Raw genomic sequence first — 10,262 nt, forward strand, 5'->3', positions numbered from 1 at the left:
TAATGAAGACACCATCGTAGTTCAGATTGTTTTCCTATAAATCTCACTGTCACTATTTCTTTCTGCCACCTGGCACAAAATTTCCCAGAAAAATGAAGGCTCAATTTACAGCACGAAGGAAGCATGTCTGCCACTCTGCAGCCTAAACAGAAAGAGGATAGTGCCCTTGTTTTCTCTGGTATCCATCAGGAACTTTCCCCTGGTAGCAGAAACGAAGGAGGGTGGAATAACTGGAGTAATTGTGGAAACTCTAACCAGCAAGAGACAAAGTCCATCTACGGAGAGAGCTTTGGGACTTGACTTAATATTTCTACTGGATCAGTGAGTAACAACACCTGCTACTTATCAATACAACCAGGTGTTTTACTAGGTTTTTCTAGTTGGGATTCTTCTGGTGGTTTCCCGCCAGGCTGATAGTAGTGGCCATGTTGCTCACACAACTGCTAGCAACCAGAAACAATTCATTCATGTTCGTTAAGAATATCAGCACAATTATAAAAACAGCTGAGCTTTCTTTGATATCAGGCAAGGCTTTATAATACAATTATATTACTGTATTTTATGTTTCAGGTATATATAAAATATCTTTTCTGATATTATGAAAAATATTGCATGTGGCAGGAAATATTGCCATGTTCCATATGACTGAATATCAGCCCAAGTCTAGAATCTATATTAATATAATATATATAACTCCAAACATATCTGTTATTTGACATCTTGATTACTGTATGGTTGTTTACATAGGTGACACTCTCCATATCTTTAATGTGAATGGGCACCCTGGACCAAACCGCTATTACTACAATGATTTGCATGACTGTGAAAGATCCCAGCAGCACTGGACGTCAATGTAACGTCAGAAAGACGTCACCTGCAGGTTTCTGAAGAGCTGTTTTGAAGCTCAGGGTGAGCTGCTCCACTGTTGCCATCTTGGCAGGGTCTGACTCCGCACCTAACTCCTGACTAATCCAAAAAATGGGCAGCAATTGGGGTTTTGCTCACAACCAGAATGTCTGTACTTTACATGTGAGAGATGTTTCTGGCATGAACCGTTTTGAAGACGCTGGATTTTGTTTATTTCACAACACAACTTAAAACCAACAAAATATCAACGTCAGCTATCATCAGTCTTCTACATCAAATTGACGTTGGTATTTGACGTTGTCCTGACACTGAATTTTGGCACCTGACCTCACAACCTATGTTCAAGCAAATATCAACAACTGTTACCCTCATGATGTTGGTGGCCAGCTGCCTCCAGGGACTAATCCTGAGGTAAAAAAAAACAAAAAAACAATTTAATCAAGATTAGGGAACAATTGTGGTCTATGGTTAAAAGAAAACAAATGTTGACTGTTGGTAAAAAACAGGATACAAACAGCAGCTTTCCTGATGTTGCCCTTTATCTTGTTAAGACAGTCTTCAAGAGCCTGTGTTGGTCCGACTCTGAGGCACATTTACATTTATATCATTAGAACACAGCAGATGCTAGAAAAAGAACAGGATGTAGTCGAACCTCCTGCATTTAGCCCAAGGAACCTGAGGACGGGACTGCGGAGAGCATGTCACATCTTCGAAACATCTGCTGGTTGAGCAATTAATATGGTTCACTTCCTACTATGAGCAGTGTGCTACTGCCTGATCATTTTGTTCTGAATATCCTCCTCCCTTGATCCTGTGCTCAGTGGGAGATTTTTGATGAAATCATGAAGGACAGTAATGATGTTCTAATCCCTCGGAGACTGGCTCCAAACGCAGGAATAGGCAGCGATAATGCCACGAATCTGTGGGAGTCTCATCTTACAAGGTCTATCAGAGCAGCACAGTGCTGTAAATAAAAATCTGAAACAGTTAGTTAACTTTCAGAAAGAGGCAGATGCAGAGAGATAAAGTGGGAGGATGGGGAAGAAATATACGAGGCGGGGTGACACAGAGGTGACACAGAGGTTTTTAAGTCTCTGCAGTGACAGTCCGTCCCGTTCTCAAGGACATGATATCTCAGTTCGCTATGACTCAAGGATGAACTGGTTAGATTTTGGGATACAACCATGAGGAGGTAATTCTAGTTTAGTGTATTTTGTTTTGATTGTCCTGTATGTTCTTCCAGAGGGGAGGGGGGAAACAGGCAGTGTCGACGGGTGGGATGAGTCTCTTAAAATACAGCTAGTTTTCTTGCCCAGTGTAGATGACACTGAGGGGTGGTAATGTGGTCCTGATGACCCGCTGCAGGTCCTTCTGCTCCTCCGCTGTGCAGCTGCAGGTCTGGAGCCTCTCAATTGTGCCTCGGCAGAAGTTTACCGGCAGATGTTGAGGGAGGTGGACCTGTTTTAGCTTCCTGAGGAAGTAAAGTCTCTGCTGGGCCTTCCCCACCTTATGTTTGTCATTTTGATTTTCCAAATGAAAGTGAAACGGTTCTTGGACACTGGGGAAAGAAGGTGGACTTTGTCCTTCTCCTGCCCAGTCAGCAGTGGCGATCTAAGTCTCTGGGGGGACCCAGTCAAAGAAGAAGAAAACACAGATTATTGGTAGATGCTACTATCTACAGATGTCCCCTAAATGCCTCACATGCTGGCAATGAGTAGATGCAAGCTACAGCACATATCATCAGGGGCCCCTCTCAGGGGCAGCAGCAGTGCAGTGTAGTGTAGTGTCGTTATGGGAGGTTTAAGGAGGTTTATAGATGTCACTGCAAAATGTGCCGATTAGAGGGGCCATCAGGGGCCCCAAGTATTTGCCTGGGTTGCCTCTCCTGATGATGCACCTCCACCCAGAGGGATAGAAGATCCATTCCTTCTGTGATGTATATTTGCTTCTCATTTCCATAACAATATGCAGAAGGGAGATGGCCATAAGTGCAGCCTCAGCTTTTTCTCCTGCTGACTGTTCAAACTGAGATGATGCCTCACTTTAGTAATCTCAAAGATTTCTCTGATCTCTCAGCTGGGTCTGATATTGCTGCAGTATCACTGGGAGAGTCAGGGTGTTAATTTTGTTGTTGTATTTTCATATCCAGCAGAACATGGCTTTGCAGATTAGATCAGATCAGATGTACTGAGACTAAAGCCGCTGCAGATATGGCAGAGCTTCAAATTGCTCATTACCTCGCTTCATTGACGGCTAATTTGTAAGCCTGCCTCACCAAGAACAACACACACAGCAGCAATAGCACTGTGTGAACATAAGTCTCCCTTTATATGTGTGTGCATTTGTGCTTATTCATCAGGAATCTGAGTGTTGGAGATGATCCTGAAACATGAGCAAAGACAGAAAGAAAAAATCTCATCTCCTCTGATGTCTGAGAGCTGTTTCCCCTCCAAACGCAATGAAGCAATCATGTGCCTGCACATCCTAAGAGAGGGATGTGTTAGAAGTGCTCGACGTCAACCACCTTCCCAAAAGGTAACAAACATTTGAACAAAATTGCCATAGAACTGAAGAAAACTCATCTGTTTTATAAGGCAAGGCAGGTTTATGAGTGTAGCACCTTTCAATGACAAGGGAATTCAACGCTTTATGTAAGACATAAAAGGCATTAAAACAAGACTTTGGAATATAAACAACATATAAATATGATTTAAAGAAGAACTGGGAGTTGGAGCAGACCTCTGGTTTTCTTGTGGAGATTTAGATATGTGCCGCACAAAACCTGAACCTGCAAAGCTGAATTTAGTCCCAAACCATTCATTCAACGCAAGTCAGGATCTAAGGACTGCACCTGTGTGATCCACATTAATGGTCTTAGTGCAGACTAACTGCAGAAATCTGCATGAATACTCGTTTTGCAGTGACTGATATATTATCATATATAATTATAATTGGATTGTTAATCTTGATGCAGCAATATGCAAGAAGCATTTTACTGTTGTAGCTACCCCAGGACTTTTAATGACTTTATATACAGTCAGGTTGTTTAGTCCAGAGGTTCCTTACCTTGGGGTCGAGCCCTCTTAAGGGTCACAAAATAAATTTGAGGGATTGTGCGTTAATTAATTGGAGATGAAAGAAGGAAAAATAAAGTTTTCGATACATAAATGTGTGAAATTTAAATGGGAAATGTGACAAGGAGACCAAACTAGATACTGTTTTTTTATACAGGGTCTAACGGTTTAACAATTATTTTTTGAATGTAAAATCCTGATGCTTGCTTTTCCATTCATTAGTCTTGTTGAGTAGCTTATTATTTCTCTGCTGTAACAACCATGTGTTCACTGGTTCATCTGCACTGACTGATTTTTACATGAAAAGCCAAATTATTCATTAATAGTACAGTGAAATGAACCATATTTAATTAATAATATGCATGAAAATGATTGAACATATATGCATATGCTTCTATATAAATTTAAATTTAATATGTAATACATAATTACATGCACTGTTTTTTTCCTTAAGTGTATACAAACCACGACCCCACCCTGCCTGTCCAGTTTCCCAGAAAGCACCGCCCTGTCTACAAGCGCTGTGATCAAAGAATCACGGAGGAGATTATCACCATGGCAACTGGTCTGTCGCGATGATGACATGATTTGGGAGATTTTGCGGAAATATGCTGCAGCAACCTTGCAAGGGAATAACCATGCATATCCCATCACTGCCGCTTTATGCCACACACACCCTCCCCCCCTCTCTTACACACACACACACACACACACACACACACACACACACACACACACACACACACACACACACACACGAGAATTAATCAGAGAGAAAAGTGGGTCGCCTGCTAAGCTAAGCAATAAGACAATGACCTCTGGCCAGTGGTCACTCCCCAGGCCAGTGCATTTAATAACACTGACATTTACATACTGTGAGAGCTTTGTGGTGCAGGAACAGAGCAGCTCCCTGACAGCAGCTCTCAGTATGCTGTCTGGGGATCTCCAGTGGTCCTGCAGGGCCTTAAAGGACATGTCTCACACTATTTTATATATATATATATATATATATAATCCAATGAAAAGACCAGGCCCACTTCCTGCTGTTACTGCTACTACAGTTATTGTGAGGAATTTAATATTAAATCTTTTAAAGTGTTCCATGTTCTTGGTTTCAGCTCTTTCATCTTCTCATTCAACATCTGCGCCTCCCTTTTAATCAAGCCCTAATCAACACATTAAAACAGACTGAACTGTTTGTCATTAAAAACCCCAGAGGGCCAACAGTGTGTAGGAGTCCTTGATGTGTTATCACTGCTTAGGTGAATTTCCATTTAATGACGTTCCATGTCCTTTTATACTGACCGGCCTTTAGAAAACGCAACAACACACTAATACATCTAATGAATCACCTTATCTATGCCTTCATTATACCATTACACATAATCAAAACATCCAAAAGACAGAAAATGTATGTGTTCCTCAATTTACCAGCGTCATCTGTCTCCTCTTACATATTGAGAGGTTTTCTGCAAATAAGTCACGTCCTCAGATAAAAGAATAACTGTTATCCATCTCTGACCTCTGTTGGTGACAAGTAAGAAATGCAACAAAACTGATGGAGCTCATCTCCCTCTGCATGACTTTGTTGTGCATGGTTTTGTCCTCCATTATTGAGCGATGGATAATCAGCTAATGGAGGGGGGTGGAGATGTTGTGAAACTCCATCAACCATCGTTCCAAAAAGAGCTTAAATGACTTTGAAAGGCAATGAATCACTGCAACTTACTACATATAATCACCAGGTTTGGTTTCAAACAACAATTAGTTGAAAAGCAGACACAGTTTTGTCTAAAATGCACAGCATGCAATATGTTACAGGTGTGTGTCCTGTTGCAAACACTGAGGCAGAACAAGCTGAAGAAAAAGGATTTCACTAAATCAATATTGAAATAAACAGACTTACGGTCAGCCGTGAGATTCTGGTCCAAACAAACAAACCCAGAGGGGCGAAGCAGGTTTGATTATTAGCTCTCAGGCTAATGCAAAGCATTGACTCCTCAGCTCTGTGTCTCTTTCATCCTCTCACTCGGTAAACACAGTCAAAGAGAGAGAGAAAAATATCTGTTAGAAGTCTGTCCGAGAAGCTGTAAGGGACCTCACAAGTGTTTCCCATGTTTTAGTCCATTCCCAGACACCAAAATAAATCCGGCCCATACTCGGCCAGATGCTTGTTTTCTCGTGGCCCAGTATACGCCCGGTTCCACGGCCTGAAACTGGCCGATACACAGCACGATTGTCAGATGCTACTTCCACATCTGGACCAATTCTGCCACACACACAGAAAACCTTCGTGCCTGTCAGTCACTATCGGACGATAACAGCTGGACTCTGCCCAGATGTGAAAGTGTATGGGCCAGACTTGGGCCGGCCATATGTTGGGCCAGAGGTTTCATTTTACTCCATACAAGGAAGATGGACTATTCATAGCTCTACAATCCCCACTGCATTATCACACAACTATCAGTCTTTCACTTTGACAGTTATTTGTCCATGAATTGGACACTGACTGAAAAAAGAGAAATGGTTTGGAGAGACAGGAGCTGAACTGAGTGACAAGCCTTTTTCAACTCTCATCCTTGGGAGTTTATCTTCACTGTATGTTTACAATAAAACTAAATTTAATATGCACAATGTGGCAGCAACAAATATTAGATTTACACTCAGACCCAAGTATATTTTGATTTCCAGAAGAAAACCTACAGACACATCAGAGATACAACATCAGTAAATTACCAGGTGGCTTGCCAGGAGAAGACTGCCCTCCGCCAGCCGGCTGGTCTCACCCGGGTTTCCATATCTTCAGAAACATCTGCAATGCAGGAATGGGCAACGTGTTGGTAAAATTCTTCACATATTTCAAATCTAAATGGTTTCTTTCTTTTCTCACTAAATATAAAAGCTTAATTTCATGACACAATAACAGTTACAGGACAAAAAAATAAGAGTTAAAGTCTGGCTCAAATTCTCCCAGATCACCATTGCTAAAGAGATCACATGTATATCATTGCATTTTATTCTGTGTCTTGGGAAGGCTCCAAAGCAAATATTAATAATGCTTGATGTCTTAGTGTTTAGGAAAGTGAACAACAATGACTGTATATTAAAATGGACAACTCGTCTCCACTTCATCCCACTGCACAAAAATGAAGCCAAAAATTCTTTCCTTCATCTGGAGCCAGAGTCTGTGCAGTAGAGATATGGGGGAGATCAAGGTCCAGACCAGGTCCAGATATTATCACTTCAACATCTGCATGAGAGCTTCATAAAAAGACAGAAACCATGTTTTTAATTTGGCTCATGTCGTATCTGCTAATGGAGGGGGAGGGGTTTATGACCTATACTGCAGCCAGCCACCCGGGGGCGATAGAGATGTTTTGGTTTCTTTTTTGTTAAACTGAATTGTTCATCTAAGTTGTACTGATACTGTTGCAGTAGCAGAACCATTTTTCCTTTTTTTTCACTTTTCTCTGTTTTTTACTCTTATTTATCATTTGCTTTAAAATAATCCCCATTTTGATAATTAATCACTACTGCTCCCTCCCTCCTCATTTACCCCCATTTCCTGTAATCTTCAATGCTTGAGATTTACAGCTCAAGGTGACATTACCATGCATTATGTTCTGTTCCTGCATTGATTACAATCACAAGACTGTGTATAAAAGCTTCTGGCAAATCAGTGGTGTTGAAAGGAGCACTGAGGACACAGACTCCCAATTATGGAAACATTTCAAGGAAGCATATGCCAGAATCAACAATTACAGTTTCAGCAGACATAGCTGCTTGAGCGCTCATCTAATTACAAACACTGTCGCGGTTGCATAATCACATTCATTCACATTCATATTAGAAGAGCTGCTGCCAAAGAGCAGCATACAGTAAATTGTGCCGATATTGGCTCATAATTTTCCATTACCCCCATACCAGCACTTTGTATCATCACAGACTGCATTAAATGCCTTCATGTACTTTTCTAAAAAACAAACAATAAAAAAGAAAAGACCCCGATGAGCAGAATAAATCACAGGGCACTCAGCAGGTCAACATGGTTCTCTCAGCCGCATGTATCTTCCACTGCATCGCACCCAGAGGCTGCACGTAAAGATGTGACGTAGCTCCGTGACGTCACTGAGGTTTCTGAAGCTCCGCTGTCGTCATCTTGGCGGAACCGATTCACCTGGTTAATCCGAAAACGGGCAAAGAGGTGGGGCGTGTGTGGAGCCGAGACGTCGCTACACACCGGTGTATTAACCGTGGCCGGCATACGCTCCCGTTAGCATTGTTAGCTTCTTGCTCAAATGGCTAACCCCAGGCTAATTCATTTGCTGACTAATTAGCTAGTCAACGAGCTAAGCTAACAAGCTAGATGTGGTGAAATATGGTGTAAATAGAATTTCACTCACCTCAAAAAACAGGAGCAGAGACTTCCCCACGTTCAGTTTCATCCTATCCGTCCCCAACGCCACAAACACGGCCGACAGCTCACGACTGGACTCAGCTGAGTTGATGCAGAGCAGACACCCACCTGTGACTCTAACGGCACCCACCTGTGACTCTAACGGCCACGCCTCTAATTATAGACAATACAATTTAAACGGGTCAGTTATAAAAGAATTCACCTCCGTACAGGTGTCATGAAAGAGGAAATTAGCTCTAGAGACCAGAACAGTTTTTGTACCAGGCTGTAAACATGTTTATTTCTGCTGTAAAGTTGGACATTTTAACATGGGAGTCTATGGGGACTGACTCACTGTTGGAGCCAGACTCTAGTGGTCGTTAGAGGAACTGCAGCTTCTGGTTCTTCACTGTTACTTCTTGATCTCATCCGAAATACACATCACACTTAAACCTGTTGTTCTTCCCTTTATAACCAACAAACCTTCATGTACATAGTTCAGACAGAAGTTACAGTCTGACCCTGGATCTGTTTAACATAATTATATTAGACGTCGGCTGTGTGTGTGTGTCAGACTGACCGGGGTGGGGATGATGACAGTTATTGTGTTAATGTAGGCCCATATTGTGTGAGTAAACCCCTGCTGCCAAAAGAAAGACATTATTAATCATGTGTGGTGGCTCTGTTAGCTATAATTCAGTATAGGTTGCTGTCTGTCAGATTTCATATGGAACATTACATTGTAAGAAACTACAATAAAATATCTGTCAGCAGCGAGATCTGCTAAATATCCTGTGATATAGATGTTGTTTCTGGAAGACATGTTGATGTGATGATGTGAAACATGGCTGTAAATCACTGGAAAATATTTACCTGTCTGCAAGTCTTCAGTTACATCAGATATTACTGTTGATTATTAACATTAACATCTTGGGCATCACCTGTGTGTTGGGCAGGACTGTTGCAGTCAGTTGAATGAGTAACCATGAATCACTACTGAATTAATTAATTTTGAAGATTGTGTTTGTTGACAGTAAATCCAGAATTTGAGCAGAACCCGTGTGAAGCTGAAGTGGGACGAGCAAGCGGCAACTATCCTGTCACTTGACACCTGTCAATCAAGCAAATAAGCTTCAAAACATCATTACCACTTCATTTATTCAATGTATTTAATTATGAAATAAACAAAGCCGTACCCCCTGGCTCCACCCCTCTGACATGCCGGTCTGTTTTAAATCATAATGTTTTTTTCTTTTCCAATTTAGTTGCACTGACCTTTCAAGTTCAAGTAAAATTTGCAATTCTATTTCCTACCCAGATATCAATAGAGAACAATCAATTTTAATCCAATCCAGAACGATCCAATGAAAAGGCAGACGGGGAGGGGAAAGGGTGAGGTGGTGGTGTAGGGGGTGGATGACAGATGAAGGCAAGAGCAGAGGAACAGAGCAGGAGAAAATAGGCCTTTTTCATGACGGCACGATGACAGCTGTAATTAGCAGCACTATTTATGGCTGCGTTCCATTTATGTTCTCCAGCTCCAGGCTCTCTGTAATATACATTCAGAATATCTGCAGAGATTCAATCAGCCGTGACGCTACATCAGTGAACGCTGTTCATCACGTGCTTCCATACATTACATACAGCACCGAGCGCACTGATTAAAACCAGTATCTGCACTGTCACAGGCCTCGTCTGTTTACAGGGAAACACAAATAATAAGCGTGACACATAGCAGTTACGTGACACTCAAAGAGTTAGACATAAACAAAGAGATGTCTGGTTGTATTTCCTGTAAAGGAAACAATGAAGTGGTGTAGCTGTGATGAAATGAATGGCACCATGGTGAACTGTAGGAGAGGCTGGTGGCTTTACACGTAAATCACAACCTTATTATGATAATTACCAAAAACCAAGCCTTTCTT

This window comes from Seriola lalandi, unplaced genomic scaffold, assembly GCF_002814215.2.
Source record: "Seriola lalandi dorsalis isolate HSWRI2012SDOR001 ecotype SW California unplaced genomic scaffold, Sedor1 jcf7180002054909, whole genome shotgun sequence".
NCBI lineage: Eukaryota > Metazoa > Chordata > Actinopteri > Carangiformes > Carangidae > Seriola > Seriola lalandi.